This window comes from Anopheles darlingi, chromosome 2 (assembly GCF_943734745.1).
Source record: "Anopheles darlingi chromosome 2, idAnoDarlMG_H_01, whole genome shotgun sequence".
Classification (NCBI taxonomy): Eukaryota; Metazoa; Arthropoda; class Insecta; order Diptera; family Culicidae; genus Anopheles; species Anopheles darlingi.
Window position 1 is genome coordinate 16,837,092 of NC_064874.1, and position 17,500 is coordinate 16,854,591.

The window sequence follows — 17,500 nt, forward strand, 5'->3', positions numbered from 1 at the left end:
AAAACGATTTTAAAAATAGTTTAGGAAATAGGAACAACAGTTACCAGTCACTAACAAAGACGCGTACAAACTGTCGCGTCAGATTAATTTATGATAATCTATTCGATAACCCAAATCAGCTTTCTTATTGCAAAAGGAGAAAAAAAAGGTTCGGTAAACTTTACACCCAATCACGCCAATATCGAAGAGCTCACCTTCCCATTTTCACCTTCATACCTCTCATGCCCCACTCTTTCGCCACATTGAAAATCGAATTCCGACCCCGGAAATGGCTCCATCACGTATTTGATATTAAACTTTTACTTTCAATTCTCGTCGCCATCGCCATCGACACCAAGCATGGCCGCCCGGGCACGACTGCGCTTTTCCCGCGCACCATTCCCCACCACGTCCTGGTCTTTCGTTCAATGTCAAACGCCAACTGCGTTGAAAAAAAAAGCCAGAAAAAAAGATCACACACACTCACAAGTGAACTCCAAAATGTCACTTCGAGGATGCGACCCCGTCGTAAGCAACCGAGAAGGAACAGGCCACTGTCGGCTGTACGACATTCAGATGTAGTACCGCCATCGGAAGACACCCAAACGGGTACTCGCCGCTCGATCGATTTTCCAACCCCAATGCCAACACGCCACCACCACCAAACACTTCACGTGCGGCCGATCGATCTTTAAGCCAGTCAGTCTCCGGTTAGGATGTTGGGTTGCTCCGTATTTAAGCCGTAACTTCGCGGTGGAAACCGGCAGTCTTGGCATGGAGTATTCCGTTGGAAAAGCTCATAAAGCCTCTTCTACACTAGGACACTAGGTGAATCTGCCCTCCGCCTGTCGTTCATTTGGCCACGGAGTCCCCAAGGAGACACTGGCGAGGCTACCTTAGGTGACGCGGCAACACCGAAAGCTTTCTGCCTCGACCAAGGACCACAGCAACACACGCAACGTGAACCTTTTCCATAACTTTCAACCATTTACGACAACCGGGGAAAAGAGAGGACCTCCGCCGCAAAGACGTCAATAACTTTTTATGGCTTTAAAGATGAAAATATGACGAACCTTTTGGGCTCCCATGCCTGGGCTGCTTAATTCGGAAGCCGTAGTGCCCGTAGTGCCCTCGGGGCTTAATCGGGTAACCGGGAGACGATCGATAAGACAGACACACCACGCTCCTTTCACGTCGCTCCGCTTCTGCCGATCCTATTACCGAAAGCTCGTGTCACCTAGCAACCACCCAGTTCCAGCTCAGCGCTGAGGTGAGGCGCGCAGCCTCGATGGTAACTCGATTATTTCGTTGCCTTCCCTTAGCTACCTCCCTTGCAAAGGACCGATCCGACTACCGGGCCGACTAGAAGGACGACGATGACACGACAACCTTTCCGCGGGTGACATTTGCATAATTTTCGCAACCCACACACACACACACGCGCGCGCGTACAATTTTTTGCCCCCCACCCATTCCTTCACACCTTGTTACCACCGATGATGCTCGCGTGACCTTTTCACGGAGTGACACTGGTGAAGGAGGACAGGACAGGAGAGCTTTAAAAATTTGGATCAATTTTGGTCCTCAATCCTACGTCAATGTCGTTCACGCACACGGCGGTTTCACGGTGCCTTTGGGTGTGTGTTTACTGCGGAACGTAAAGTTTACGGTTCCGCAACAAGGCGACTGGGAGCAGGTGAGCGGATTAAAACACAACGAAAAATGTCCAGCACCGGTCGGCATGAGTACTGAGGTGACACAAGGACATGATGCAAATCACCGCACAGACATGCGGTGGTATACGGTGTCCTTCCCCTTGCGTATTGGCGCTAGGGGTGTAGGAGTGCTCTTAAATCAACGCACCAACATGTGTGAGGGAACATTGTAAATTGGCCAATTTCACTTTCTACCATTTCCGGAGAATAACCATGATGACCCAGATTTCCATGACATTTCTTCCTGTAGCATTATATAATGTAAACCGATAAAAAGGGATAGCAGGATAGCAGCCACAAGGAGCACTCCAACCAAAAATTAAGGTTAATACACGCACAATCCGCACAACGATGTACCTCAGAGGATCTTCTTAGTGAAATATGCATGAAGATACCATACCCCGGTAGGTAAACGGAATCAATGAATCCCAACACCGATTACAGGGATTTGTTTTCACATTTTTCGCATCGTTTAATCACTTTCGATCGAGATAGTCGTGTCCTCGACCACGGGCGCGAGCCCTCTTGAGCAGATTCCCGTTGCCTCGTTTCTGTCAATTTATATAAATAGCTACTTAATTTGCCTCATTAAATGAACGTCCAGCAAACAAGCTTCACGGGGCCATCGTTATCGTCGGAGACAGTCTCGGTCTTTGCAGCGCACCACTGTCTTCTCTCTGGCTCTCACCTTTTTTTTTCTTCTTATTGACCCTCTTTCGAAGACTAAACAATTCCAGGTGTATTAGCCGCCCCCGAACGACCTGACCTCGCGACCACGCGGCACGATTTTAGTTTCCCTTTCTGGCTGGCAACCGAGAGTCCCCTGATCCGGACCCATTTCGGTCGTTTGAGGATTGTTTTCGCAATCGTCTTCCAGTTAACACAAGGCTCCTTCTCTCAAGGACTTGCAAGACGATTTCGTGACACCCACTCAGGGCCCCGTATCAGGGCCAGGTAAGGCTCTGACCACCACGACCGGACCGTCGGTCGACAACGAAAGACACGACTTTCCGGCGGAAGCTGTGGCTTCTCGAGCTCTTTTGATCGTGTTTCAGGGTCACCTTTTTCGATTGGTGTCCCTCTAACGGTCACAAAAACACCACCGTCTCTTACGCTTCATCTTACGGCTCTTCGTCTTCTACGCTCTTTCGTTGCCAAAACCTTGCCTCCGCTTTTAATGAAAATGTTCGACCAACACGCAGTTGACCAGACCAGGTTGGCGGTGAAGCATAGAAAGAACCGAAAAGCACGAAGTTTTCTCTCACTATCTTTCTCTCTTTCTCTCTTTCTCTCTTTCTCTCTCTCTCTCTCTCTCTCTCTCTCTCTCTCTCCCTCCCCTCGTCCTGAAGCGCACAGATCTTGCACACTTCTAGCTGGCTGAATTATTAATCAAGAACGACTTTTCCTTTTCATCGGAGACCAATTCGATGGAGATCGAGATTAGAGAAAGGTGGAGGAACCCGAAAGAAAGCATTTCTGGTGGATTGTGTGTCCGTTCTTAGGGGCGTGCTTAGCCATGCTTAGAACCTTGCGACAGCATCCTGCTGGCAACGAAAAGCTGCGGTTGTTGAGCTGGCATCTCATGAGACCACTGAGAAAGGAATTCTGATTTTCCGGCCGTTGTTTCGGCTTTCGATGAAATCTACGTTAACGGGAACAGGGGATTTCACTGTTCGTAGAAGCAGCATCAGCCACGTTTCGAACGTTCTTTTTAAAGTGTTCTGTAAAACGTTTATCTGATTTTGTTGTCGCTTAGTTTTAAATGAAACCTTTGCAGTATATACAAAAGTATGTAAACAGATTAAAAATTAACACCTATAGGTGTGTTTATAAACACGTACGTTAGCATGCAGCTGCTAATTTAGTTCGTTTTATTAATTATTATCAACAAAAGCAGTTAATGAAACGATGAATCGATGGCATGCCTTCATGTTCATCTCATAGAAGCCGTGCTAAAACATCGAAATGGCCACGTGCGCATTACTTCCAGAGAAGGGAAGATTAGCGTCCACGCGCTAATCACAATTCGCAGGTTCTCGAAAATTACCGAATCGTCAAACGGTGCCACGCTCCATGGCGGGCATGAACATCACCCTATCCTCTTCGCTCCATTTCACTCGCTGACATCATACGCCATCCGGCGACTGGCCCGCGGAAGAAGAAATGACGGAGATAAGAGAAGACGAAAGACTCATCTTTTCCTTCTTCCATGAGTCTTTGGTGGACAATCGAGTCAGACAAATCATCGATTTCTTCCAGAAGCCGTAAGAAGGTCTCTTCAGCGAGACCCCTTCGATGGTCGGCGAACAGTCCGCATAAGAGCCGCTGCTGTTGCTGATTGTGTCGTTGTCGATGGCCAACAAACAAACCCTCGTTCAAAAGAAACCAGCGCCCAGAAGTCAAAAAACGCATAAACGAAATCATCGACATTGCAATGACATGTCGGGCACGCGCGTCGCAAGGTCACGATTACGCGTTTCTTATCACCTTTCGTGATAACGAGTAACGGTCATGCGCGCTTAGTAAATGGGACAAGCGACAACAATGCGTAACGAAATGCTTGATTGTGATTTGCGCGGCATGCAAAATGTTCCAGAAAGAACTAGGCATTCGTGTTTTTGTTGGTAATCCACGTAACGAGTTACGCCAACTGAACAGTTCAACTGAACAAGAAGGGTGCAAAACGCAAAAACAATCATTTTGTTGATGTCCCGTTACAATCGGTTGAAACTCATATTGAACCTCGCACTAGAATCCCGACTGGAAATGGATTTGCATAATTGGAACAAATTTCTGGTGCACCAGTCCAATGCCAACGGGGTGCATATTCAGAATACCGCAGCATGAAAATCCCCAGAAAAGCAGAACCTCCGGTCACTAGGGGACCGTTGATTGGAAGACATTCACAAAAGCTAGTACGACAGACACGTGCGTGTGTGAAGGCGATTCTTGTGGGGATTCTATATCTAAGACTAGTGCTGAGGCAGTGTTTTGCACACACCTACGATTGCTGGAGCAAAACAAATCGCGAAGACAACAAAACACCAAAGAATTCACACAACAACTAAGCATGCCGGTGATGCTTGAGAGAGCGTTGCTAGTGGTGTTAAACGAGTTGTAATGCAATTTGTTTGAACCGATTTCGGAACCAATCCATCATTTCCTACACAGCACCATAAATCATATCACTTTCCACGTGGCAAACGGTAGTGTGCTACACTGGTTGTTACTGTGATGACTACTGGTACTGATGGTCTACTACTGGTACGATGCAATTTCGCTCCCGGACAGGTCGTCCCCCGGCTCTGACCTCGATAACACGAGGGCGAGTGCACTAAAACGAGGTGTTACGATCAGAAACCTTACCCGGACCATCACGGTTCGATTGGATCGGCCAAGAATAGACCGACAATTGCAAACACATTCCAGAACACTCTCTAGATTCTAGAATAGGACATGACAGAGAGGAAGGAAGACCATTCCCTCGCCACTGCACCAGTGATATCCAATCAACTCCTAAACATCCAGAGCCCACCGAATCCCGACAGCTGCATCGGTACTCGGCCAGACAAACTCCCGCAGAAGCTTCCCTCGCTCGTCTTCGTCTACCATCCGTCTCGTCCCGTAAACAGCTCGCCTAGACGACAACGTAGCTTATGGTTATGCTGTTGTGAGTTGATTGAACTTGGCGAATACAGTAAGATAGGAAGAGGGGGAGGGCGGTGAAAGAGGGGGGTGGGGGCGCTAGCTATGCTCATCGGGAATGCATCAGTGGCGAGCGCGCAAAGACGGGACCATCGTGCATATCCCTACGGTAAGATGTCGAAGAGTGTCAATTGTCATGCTCGCTCGAAGGCGATAGATGACGACGGCGACAACAGCGCGCACGACGAGTGTCGTCGGCAAATGTAGCAAACAGACACACAATTCGCACCAAGGACTCACACCGGGGACGGTAAGACGCTGAAGACGAAGAAGCTCCCGACGGCGTGAAATGTGTGCTGTCGTGGCAGACACAATGCGCACTCCGAGGTTCTGTTATTATTATTTTTATTATGAAGACGCGCGTCTTCGCGAACTGCAACGGTGCTGGTGGGTTGGGACAGTGTCTCGTGCCCGTTGTTATGCTGATTGTACTGGGGCCTCGTGGCGCTGATCACGAATGGCTTTCGCTCGGTCTCGACATATACTCGAGCTGCACGGAGCAGCAGCATTATGTCGAGCGATGTCGGTAGTGTTGACACAAGTGTACCATGTGTGTATACAAAGTGCGGCTACATTATCATAGTATGAGCGAAGATCATTACAATAATATGAAATACTCGCCGTACCTTTGAGATATGATGATCTGCCATTCAAAACGCGGAGAAGTTCCTAGATTATAGCCACCAGTTCGTCTCAATCACAGATTATTCATCAGGCAAGCACCATTTTTATTGATGAATTACGGACGGAGCGATATTTATAGCGGAGTAACTTTCTTACATCTAAAAATACAGCTTGCAATTCTCTCGATAGCGACACAAATTAGACAACTCATCGCGCACTGAACCTATTCGAAATGAAAACTAAAATCAAACTGTGCAATTCTTCATGGCATAGGTTACTATAATGCGCGGGTCTCTCGCACAATAATAGGCTGCGCCACCAAACGTAGCGTGCACTGAAAACCCGTTTTCAAAATCCCCGCCAACTATAGACATTCCGTCATCGGCATCTCGGCCGAGAATCGTTTCTAGGAGACTCAAAATAATGACTGCCAGTGCATCACCGATGCACTCGAAATACACATCGATTATCGGATGAATGGAACCGTTGCATCGGGAAGCGGCGTTATTTGTTTAGGTGATAGCATGACCCCGTTAACGGCTTAAGGGCAGCCGTAAACCGAATCAACCTAGCACAGCAGTGCCGAAGCAGTGGAGCAGAACCGACGCGATAACGATGAGATGAGCATCCCCTCCTAGCAGCGGTCATCGACGTTGCATCACAAGTGCAAGTGCATTCTTCCACAGGAGCTATAAAGATGTCTCAGCCACGTCTCGCGTCTAATATGTGCGTCGACAGCGATTCCGTCCAGAAAGCAGAAAGTGAATCAATCAACGTAGGGAACGCCATAGTGCGAGACGTTTCCTACTCTGACGTACTCTGACTCGCGAACTGACCGCAGGATTCAATTAATTCATTTCCTTTTTCTTTCGCCTTAATTGATGGAGAGGGGAAGGAGGTCTGGCTCTAATTAAAACAAATTGCTACCAGAAAGAAATCTAGACGATGAAGCGCGTACATCGGTTGGTCGAGGACAGGATTTACGGGTCATTTCGCATTTTCCTTCAGCTCGTGCCAACTAAACGCGTCGTGGCGAAAGCGGCAATCGGCGGATGGCCTTCCCGTTTGGCGAGCCGCATCATTTGACCCCAATTGGTCTTGTCCAAAAACGGGGGGTGAGGTACCCTAAACACATGGTCAGTAAACACGCGCCACGATGCCAAAACCGCGAAGGTCAACTAGTGAAGGTGAAGGTTGTGCGCAATTTGGACACAAAATAAATATGTTACCTCCCTACCGGTTTACCGTAGGCGTGGGCAGGACAAGAGAACCACTTTCGTCGACACCACGCGAAGGCAAAGAGCCGGCGAAGACGAGGACGAGTGTGACACGTTTTCGGCACAGCAATCGACAGCAACGCGTTATTGCCGTCGAATCAAATAAATAACGCAGCGTAACGAAGGGAAGGAGGGGGAGAGCAAGGCGCGCGCACCTTCTACGCGCCGTCAGCCGTCGGCGATGGGGCGATGATCGTGCGGATTAGCGGATTTTTCAATTTCTCACATTCCCGCCTTTCGGGTCAACATCGTTCGATATCTCAACAGAATGTGGATTATGCCCGATGGCCCGATGGTTATTTGACTAATGAGAAAGACGCGCGAGGGACCGAAGCCTTTCACGCTGTTCGCTGCGATGATCGCCGGATCGTGGGAACGTTTAGCAGCAGATACGCGTTCCTCTTGTGGAACGGCCCTCGTTAACGAAATGAATGTCCATGTTGAGCCAGCGGTTTTTTTTTTGCGGAATTAAGGTCAATCGAAGTGCATGCCATACATTTCGTGCAGAAAGGGTATTTTGCATATTTATTGTTGTACTGCGCATTTATTTGTACTCAACATGATTTGCGTAAACAATCAAGTTTTGTTTGTAATAAATACTCGTTGTCAAACTTTAAGCATCGCAAAACTCTCTTCAACTGATTCATACCATTGCAACCTTCGAATAATTCGCTGAAACACTCTTCAAGTAGGTTAAACCCCACGTATAGAAATCATTCCGCAGTTCATCAAAGAACCGATCGATATCTCTTATTAAATCATTCATCATACTAGACCATAAACGTGGATCTCTTCGAAATCTCAGACCCCGAACCACCACGGATCGGATCTAAACGGGCTTGTGAATTGAAAACCCAGACTTAGCATCACCGCTAAAGCATCTCGCACCATTTTGCCAGAGATAGTTTGCCATCGAGAGCTTCATGTTTATGCAAAAGGGCAGTCTCCGTCTCCCTTTCTGGCGATTGATGTCAGAGGTTCAAGCGGGCCCCGGTGGCGGCTCGAGACACACCGAGTTTGTCTGACTGCCATCGAGGGAAATCTGGGGCTTTAAACCTTCAGCTGCCAGCTGGTAGACGAGCACCGAGTATGGCAGGGGATGAAAAAGTTAACCCAAACTCAGACACCGAACTCACCACCGTCCTACCACCAACAACCAATTTACTGCCATTTTTGTCACATTAAATTAGCCAGCTCACCTCAACTCTGGCGTGTGCCAAGTCCCCAATAAGGCTGGCGAGATTTAAGAAGTGAGCTATGGTCTCGTGTCTTGGCGATTTTCATCGTTTCGGGCTCTCCAGTGTGGGCTTATTGCATAGAGGCACACAACGGTGACGATCCGGATTTGGAGAATAGAACTCATAGAACCTAGACGATCCAAAACCTTACGCTAACGAAGCAATCCATTAAGTTTACGATACTGCACTCCCATGATTTTAACATGCAGCATTAAAACACACGAACAGGGCCATACTGACCTACCGAGCATGAACTCACTCCAGGTCAGCTATCGATGATGAATGATCAGTGCACACAGCCGTTGGCTAAGATCAATGGCGAACAAAACAACTCATTTATTGGTGGCTACTCCTCAGCGATGATCAGAGAGCAGCTCAGCAGATTGAATTGCAAATCAAAGTCCCATCATCGCTGGTGTTTAATAAATCAATCGATAGATGACATACACAGAGGAGAAGGAGGAGAAGCGGGCAACACAACACTAAACGGGTGAGGAGCACCCCGTGGAGGTGTGCTTCCGGCGCAGAAAACTCCCGGTAACTCCGGTGCGCGCATACACTTCCTTCGCACTTCGCGTATCTGTGTTGTGTGTCGTGTGGTGGCTGGATTGAATATTTATACGAAACCATCAAGATCATGAACTTAACCGATGATGAGCGAATGAGGATGATGAAGATGGCAGCAACGATGATGGTGTGGTGGTGGTGGTGATGGTGGTGGTAGAAACACAGCAGTGATTGAATATTCAAATCATTTCACCCCAGCTCAAACATCACGTCCACACACGGCTGAGATTCCGTTGCCATGTTCATGCCACGGCATGCTGAGATGCAGCTCGGAAGCTACTAGTACGAGGGGTGGGCTAGGTGGAGGAGCATGATTCCCAATTTTTGCCGATTATGGCCAAACACACACTGGTTGCACACTGCTGGTGCTGGTGGTTTATGATCAATTTCATCGAATAAAACACTCATGTAGCAGCATATATTTATGCACAACTCGTTCTCGCCCGCCCTTGCCCCTATGTCTCTCTCTCTCTCTCTCTCTCTCTCTCTCTCTCTCTCTCTCTCTCTCTCTCTCTCTTCCTCTGTATCTTTGTGATGCCTGTACTGTTGGTGTATGCGCTACAGGCACAGAACTTGTGAAATGAAAGTGATTTCCAAGCGGTGGCAGCAAGTTCGTTACGAGCGCGTGTTCGGAATGCTCTACGCTCCAATGAGAACTACGAGCGAACGAAATGAAGAAGCACTGCTACAGAAGGAAAAACCTTGCACTTCATCGCTCTTGGAAGTCAAGAAAAGGGTATACTAGTTGCGGATAGAAATCTTATCCCCGAAACTGCAAAATAATAGACAACAGCCAGGGAACTCTACTGCAGCTAGCCTTTTCTCGATACGAAAAAGGGTTGGAAAAAGGCACCACAAAAATCGATCCGCAACAGAAGACGATCCAGAAGATGCTATTTAAAGCTTTCTCGAGCTAAACGAAACTCTCGTTCTTCCCGATACACCGACTTGCGTTATGAGCGCTCTCTTCTCATCAGCCGCAGCTGATCTAGCAACCCCGGGCTGGTAACACCAGACGGCAGCAAAGGTTTTGTATGGTTTCGTCCTTTTTCTTTATCTCGATGCTGGATTCGATAAAAAGAGAGAATGCTCTATGCAGCAGTTGTAGTCTTCAGCTGAGCCACAATGAATGAGCTCTCCCCGCGAGTCGCTTCAGTCTCCTGAAGGCCAGATCTCAACGTCCAGCATCCCTTTGATTGTTATCCCTGGCTCTGGTATCTTCTTCCTCTGGTTCTGGAGCATAAAAAGAGGATCACGGTACATCACCACCGTTCCCGAGCTATTTCTAGATCGCCACCGGAATTGTGTTTACTTCTCCGTTTTTATCCTTACATTCGCTTCACTCCAATGAACTTATGATGTATTGTTCGAATCAGCATTTGCAGCCTTTTTCTCCCCTGACCAGATCGCCCTTTTTTCGCTATTTTGCTGCTACACAAATACAGTCAGACAAAAAGGCATAGCCGGAGCATAGCATGATGAAAATGCAACTCCTGCAAGCCGGCCAGGAAATGCTTACGTTGCACATTACTTGACTGCGGTATGCTAAGGCATAAGCATGAAGCTGGTCGCTTGCGGCGGGATCAGCGCACTATCTGCCTGCTGCATCCTGTTGTCGTAATCTTCGAGGATGGTAACGTGGACCGCCCATCTGAGCACGTCCTCTGTGCACAGCACAGCACGGCAAACACACACACACACACGAACTCCTGAGGATGAGATTAGTTTTCAACAAAACGGCCACTGGCACAGCCGCTCGCCAGCACCGAACGTGCGCCCGATCGATATTGTTATTGTTTGTGTCGCATCCCATGTTTAGCATCGTCCTTGATGCAGCACCATCATGGTCGACCCCACACACGGTCGACGCTGTATGTAATCTTGTTATTTAAATTTATCGATTTTTATGTGTCACACTCTGGCCAGCGAAGCCCATTCCTTCGTGAACGCCGGCAGCTATGCATGGTGCTTGGTCTTTCGCGGTGCTGCTTCTACTTCGGTCACGCTGTCATCTGTGTTTCACCTGGGTGTAAAGCGGCATGAGATGGCATAAAAATGACAAACGAACGAAATATTTCTTTTCTGCCTCGTTGGGGAATACTCGTTGCTGCTTCCTCTGATGCTTGCTGCTGTCTCTGCCGTTGCGATAGAATAAATAGAAAACCATAACGGGCGTGTGCACACACACACATACACACACGTTCGCGCACGCGATGCAAGGATACCGAGTTCCGCCTCTTTCGGCAGAGAGATAACTATTTGTTTCATTTTCCACCCCGGTGGGTTTTGATGGGAAATTTCAAACACGTTCCTCCGATGTGATGTGTGGTCTAGATTCCTTTTGGGCCTGAAGCTGCACCGGACTGACCGACAGACCGACAGCGAACCGATGCTCACGGTATGGAACTAACTGTCTTTAGAGCTATTATGGAAGGTTAGGTTCTCTTCATTCGATTTTTCTATAATTGAAGCTAGTAGAACCAGTTGGATGGAATCAGCGAGCGGTGGAATGACGGTTAAAAAAAAAAAAGAAATCACTAACAAGCAGCTGCGGTGCAATTTCAAGGCTTGCTGGTGGGTTGCGAAGCTGACCACCTAATGTTTTCCACATATTTTGTCAGACCCGGTATCGTTGGTATCGATGGTAACGTGAGGATAGCGAGACCAGTAGCCACGTGCACGAGCGGCAGTCTCACGCCAATCAAGCTTACCCAGACACTTGGACACTAAAGACAATAATATTGGGCTACAACATGTTTGAACCAATCCAATATTATTAAGTTGATCACAAAGCAGTTAGTAAAAATCTTAATTCATGTATTTCCCGAGAGGAATTTAAATATTTTCTCAAAACTAAATGTAGTATTTACTTATATGATGTTATTAAAAACTGTGGTACCTAACTGTACCCGTATTACATTCCTCTTGCAGCTGCGAGAAACTTTTTTGCCACAGACCGAACATGTCGATACCGGTCACCGGCAACCAGCCATAAGTCCCCCTATATAAGAAGACAAGATCGATGGAACGCGATCCACGTTTATTTAACACTCAGCTGCCTCGAATAAAACGGTTTCAGCTGCACCGTTGGCTATCGTTTCTGACACTTTTTAACAGTGGCTCGTCGGGCCAGCCCGACTAGGCAACAGCGAAATAGCAACGCAGCGCAACGGTACACAACGAAAGAGTTGAGGCGCTCCACGAGTTCCACAGGCCGGCAAGTCAAGCGTTAAAATCTAGATTCGATCGTTAAACCATCAATCCCACTGGCACCACGAGGGGGATTGACTTGGACACTACTGCTACTGGAGCTTTTGCTCTATTTTTTCCAGTTTACGTGCCAGTTTCCGTGAAACCAAGTACTGTGACACGGTTCTACTTGAAACTCTAGGTAAGTGAACTGTATTTCGTGTGATGAATCGTCTCCGGGGAGGGAAAAACTGCCTTGGAACGAAACGAAGAAAATTCGTCCCATCTACATTGAAAACAGTTTGAAACCAGCTCATTATCAACAGAAAAACACAACGAGCGTGGAACAAGATCACTATCGGACGCACGCGACGCTTTCTTCTCACTCCAGCTTGCCTGGAAGGGGCGGGGTGGTATCTGACACGGAACAACACCTTATTCCCAGCACCCCGTTTTGGATGCAGCATTCGTTAGTGGCCCGGAGCCCGGAGCTGACTGAACCTACCCACCCCATCCCAGAAATGGGGCCAATTCCCGTAATTCAACGCAAACACAGTGAACGCACACGGCCTGGGCCATGGTGTGCCAGGCGTCAGTGTGGCAGTTGCAGTTAGCTCAACCCGCGATGGGCAGAAGAAATGAATGAAACAATCGGAAGTTAAAACACGAAGCCAGCCCGGCCCGGCCCGGCCAGGCCAGTTACGCATTGGGCAATGTTGAATGGACGACGTCCATCGACTGGCAAAAGCAGAGGGGACGCACCAAACATCATGCCGTTCGAATGCCGTTTTATTGCTCGGCGATACCCTGGGCCTACCCTCATCCATACCCCCTCCGCATCATCTTATCGTCATTCCGCCCGTTACTTGTTGGTTCTCCTTCACAAGCCCTCCGTTTCTCTCTCTCTCTCTCTCTATCTTGCGCTTTTCGTACTTTTTCGTTGCGGACGAGTCGATGGTTCGATTCCGGTCCGGTACCAACCAGCATCGCTTCGAACGGATCACCAGCATGGATGGTGGTGCACCTGCCTGAGGCCATCCATAGCGCCCAGGTGTCTGACGTGCAACGGTGGTGGCGACCCAGGAAAGCAGCGAAATCCATCCAGCACAGCAGCATATAGCTCGTCACATCATGGATAAGGTGGAACGCCATAAGAGGGGTTTTTTTAGCATTCAACAGGCGGTTTACTACAGTTTTCTGCTCATATAAGGCCTTTGTTTACAGTTTGGGTTTCACTGGTTTGCTATAAGCTTAACTATCTACTTTCCTTTTCAACTCCCATAACCATTTGTCATTGTTGTGTTGCGTTTTTTATTTCTTTTTATGGGTTTCCATTCTTATATGTCCCTTAAGTTAACGCTGTCCATGTTCCTTATATTGTTTGTTTATTCATTTAGTTGTATGCGTTCCTTATCTCTTTGGACGAATACTTTCCAAAAAAAACAACCTTTTTAAAAAAGGTACGACGTGAATACCGAGGTAACGAAAAAAAAGAGAGAAGAGACAGAAACGCTTAGACACGTAGACGACATAGACCATTCGACACAATGTCCCGCAACAATGCATCCCATCCACATCTGCTCTCCTATGCTCTTGGAGACCCTTCACAGCGCGTTGCGCCCAGCAAGCTCTTCGGGTTATGCTTCGCTATGTTTCTCTTTATGCTACAGGCATTCACTTCCCCCTTTTCTTGTGCTGTGTTGTAACCATCGCGTACATACACACACACACACACGCGCTCTTCGCCACGGTCTCTTCCTTCCTAGGCACCTTTTACCTTCACCTTCGCCTGCCATAAGGGCTGCCGGCAGGTATCCCGGTCCCATTAAAGGTACTTTATTTCATTTCCAACACACACACATACACACACACAAGCCTAGCGGCCATGTGCGCAGCGACGTCGTCCGCAAAACATCGGAAACATTGAACTTTGACGCAATGTTTCTTTTCGTGGCGTGGCGTCACCGACTTGAGGTGGTAGGTTGGGAAAGAACGAAAAAGAGAGAGAGATAGACTCCCGATGGCGACGTCAGCCGGCGCATAAAATCGCGAAAAGTTGCGTTTTATGAACTCACCCAACCGTTTACTTCCTGAAAAGCTACGATGTCTAGGGGTCCCGGACAGTCTCTTTGCTTCTTCGCAGCCCTCATTCACACGCACGTAAGCCGAACATGAGTATCTGGCAGGAGCAGCAGTTCCTGCCTTTGACACAGCCCCTTTTCGATCGATCAAAGGCGGTCCGTCCTGCAATATCCAGATCCTTTGTATCGAAGACTGCATCTAGCAACCATCTGTAGCGGTTCGCCTCATCGCTCGTCGAAGTTCGATCGATGCACGAGGCAGGCCATGACGTAAGACCGAGTCAGGGAGTGAGACTCAGTGAGGTGACTTGTAGTGTATTGAACTCTGGGCGATTCCGTGGCTCGTTCATATTGATGCCAAATTACTGCTCGAGCTGTTGCATACATTGTGGATTGCAAATCAATCGAACAGATGAAGTGGAATGTTCTTTCTTCGATGTCCCGTCCCGCTTGGGTACAATCTAACCAAACCACTTACAGCGGAATTACCGGTGATACGGTCGGACACATGTTTTAATGCATGTTTCGTCGATTCTCATTGGGCATTCCGTATGCATCTTCTGCTGTCGTTCGTTGATGCGGTATTGTATGTCCCCCCCGCTGTTGAGAATCGTGACTCGGTACGATTCGAGCTTAATTTATTCGTATTCCGAGGCTTCCAGCTGGGTGGCGTCGACGACGACGACGACTGTTCTCCACTTCACCAAAACGGGGGTTTTGTTGCTGCGGTTTAGATTCTGCTCCCGCTCTCCTCCCTTATTTGTGTCAATTCTCGATCCGTCCAAATGATTACATAAAATAAAAGAGAAAAAAAAACACTCCCGTCAAGCTTCATTGGCGCTGGTGAAGCTTAACGAAGCAAACCCACCGTAGCAATAATCCCTTCGAGGGCCTTCGAGGTGACGCATTCGCTTTGCGACTTGGATACAGTATAGGCTGGAACCCGATTGCCAACACAACCAGCCAGCTTACCTGCGCTGTTTGACGTCGATGTTGAGTTTTAATGCAAACACAGGTAAATGAAACAATTAGCCAAACGGACCAGGCTGATTAGACCTTCACTTCTTGGCCCCGGCACAATGTCTAGGTTAATTCTTGAACGCCATGGCAGGGTAGCGTTGTACCTGCTGACTCCTTCTCATTTGGCTAATATTGTTATGCTAATCTGGCCTTGAAATTCCAACCAAAAGCGGAAAAACAACAACAACAGCAATGCGAAAAAAGGCGCTCAACTCAGCAACAGCAGCACACCAGTGGCGGCACCAATTGAGTAATTGAATTTCACGTAGCCAACCTGGGCTATGTTTAGTTCGCGCTCTCCTTCTCTCTCTCGGTCCTTCCTTCTCGACCTGCTGACCTAACCTGCTACTGGAGAGGGGCAACGAGTTGCAGGCTGCACAATTGCAATCGCCTCTAATAACAGCAGCAATGGTGGCCCGCCTCGGTAGCCCTGACGCGCTTGACGCTTTGCAACGACTCGCGTTGTTTATGACGAGGCGCAGCAGGGAAGGTGTAGGTTTTAACCGTAAACGGGCGGGCTGCAACAGCTGCTGTTGGTGCTGCTGCTGGTGCTGTGGCAGCAAATTTGGTCGCACGGTTGAGTGAGCGCGCCTCAACGTAAACAGACCTATGGCATGATAAGTCGCTAGAGTGGTCTAAGCGTGTGCTAGCGTGACTTGGCTTTGAATAAGACATGAACCTTTGAAATAAATCCGCAAAAGGGAGCAAAGCATCACAACTTGACCGTTCGACCCCCGGGACCATCCCTGAATAAGGAATGACTTCTAAAAGTACCACTTGAGGGCTAATGCGTTTTCAGAAGTAACTTTTCGGCTCATTTAAGCGAATCAGCCATAGCAGCAGTAACGGGGCACGGTAGTCCTGGTGCAGAAAAAAGGGGTTCCGCTATTGAAAGGATCTGAGATGCAAATACTCAACTACTGCTCCCGGTACTGCTTCTCGGAATGGAATGTTATGGAGATGCGTATAAGATCCGCAAATCTTCCAAGGCCTTTGCCGTCCCCTTGACAAAAGCTGCTGGAAAATATGTAGAGGAATGTCCCCGGTATATAGCGCACACATACAGGAATTGCGGGGCAATCCAGCAAATGGATGGAGGAAACTCCTTCCATCCAAGGATTCCGGAGTAATGAAATTTGAATGTAGAACGGCGCCTGGGCGGACGTTCCTCGTGCAACCAAATGTCCTCCACAAATCCAAAACACGAAAGTCCTGCTGTCCTGCTGTTCCAGCATGCTTCCCCGTATTGTGCCCGTCATCGTCATGCGGGATAATTTTTCTCCCAGACCAGCACAAACTCCTAGTGGTGATGCTGCCGTTCCATAGAAATCATCGTTTCGTCTGGAATTCAAAGGGAAATGTAAAACAGCTTGAAACTTACCTTTTTATCGCTCGAATTGCGGGCTCGAATCGCGCGTCCTTGTGCTGCTGCTGCTGATGCTGCTGCTGAATGTGTGTTTTTCGTTTTCTTCGCCTATTTGAGTTGCCCACTTCCTCTCGATGGTATTTTCTGCTGCTGGTGGTGCTACTGCTTCTTCTTCGACCGCCTTTGGCTCATCACATTCGTACTTTACATTCGCGAGATTCGCGAAGTACGATTCAAACGGAGAATAGCTACCGCCATTGTCATCCTCGAAGAAGGGCGACCCAATTTTCGCTTCCTATCGCGGTTGCGAATCCTCGCGTATCCTTTCCCCGATCCGCTTTCCTAATCCATATGGTTTACTCCCTACACTTGGAACCACATTATTTCACACGAGGGACACACCAACAAAACGCACCCATACACACAGGAACACGCGCACGGATACTATTTGGCACAGAAAGCACACATCAAAATCAATAGAGAGCCCACCGGAGCACTCGCACACTCACTTCCAGCAAGCTTTGGCAGGAAGCAAGGATATACCGGCGTCGATCCTTTTTGACTCCCCGGCCTGCGATGGAATGCGTGAGTGTGAGAAAGATAGCGACAGATAGACGGAACGGGCACAACGATAAGAGCATTACGCAAGCACCAACACACACGGCTCGGGCACTGCTACTGGTGGCCTGGTGGCCTGTGCCTTATCCTTGCCATGCTCGGGCATACCACACACCGGGTA

General features: G+C 48.3%; 1 protein-coding gene across 11 annotated transcripts in view; it reads right to left on the minus strand.

The window, feature by feature from the left end:
* Positions 1-17,500, minus strand: part of LOC125948116 (uncharacterized protein CG43867) — a 160,472-nt gene that overhangs the window by 141,747 nt on the left and 1,225 nt on the right. For 7 of the 11 annotated variants that reach the window (XM_049673877.1, XM_049673878.1, XM_049673876.1 and 4 more), the window contains exon 1: positions 16,777-17,500. This exon is cut by the window's right edge and continues 1,175 nt beyond it. The gene's annotated coding sequence lies outside the window, so the exon portion shown is untranslated. The remainder of the gene's footprint in view (positions 1-16,776) is intronic. The other 4 variants (XM_049673867.1, XM_049673866.1, XM_049673864.1 and 1 more) reach the window with 2 other exon arrangements.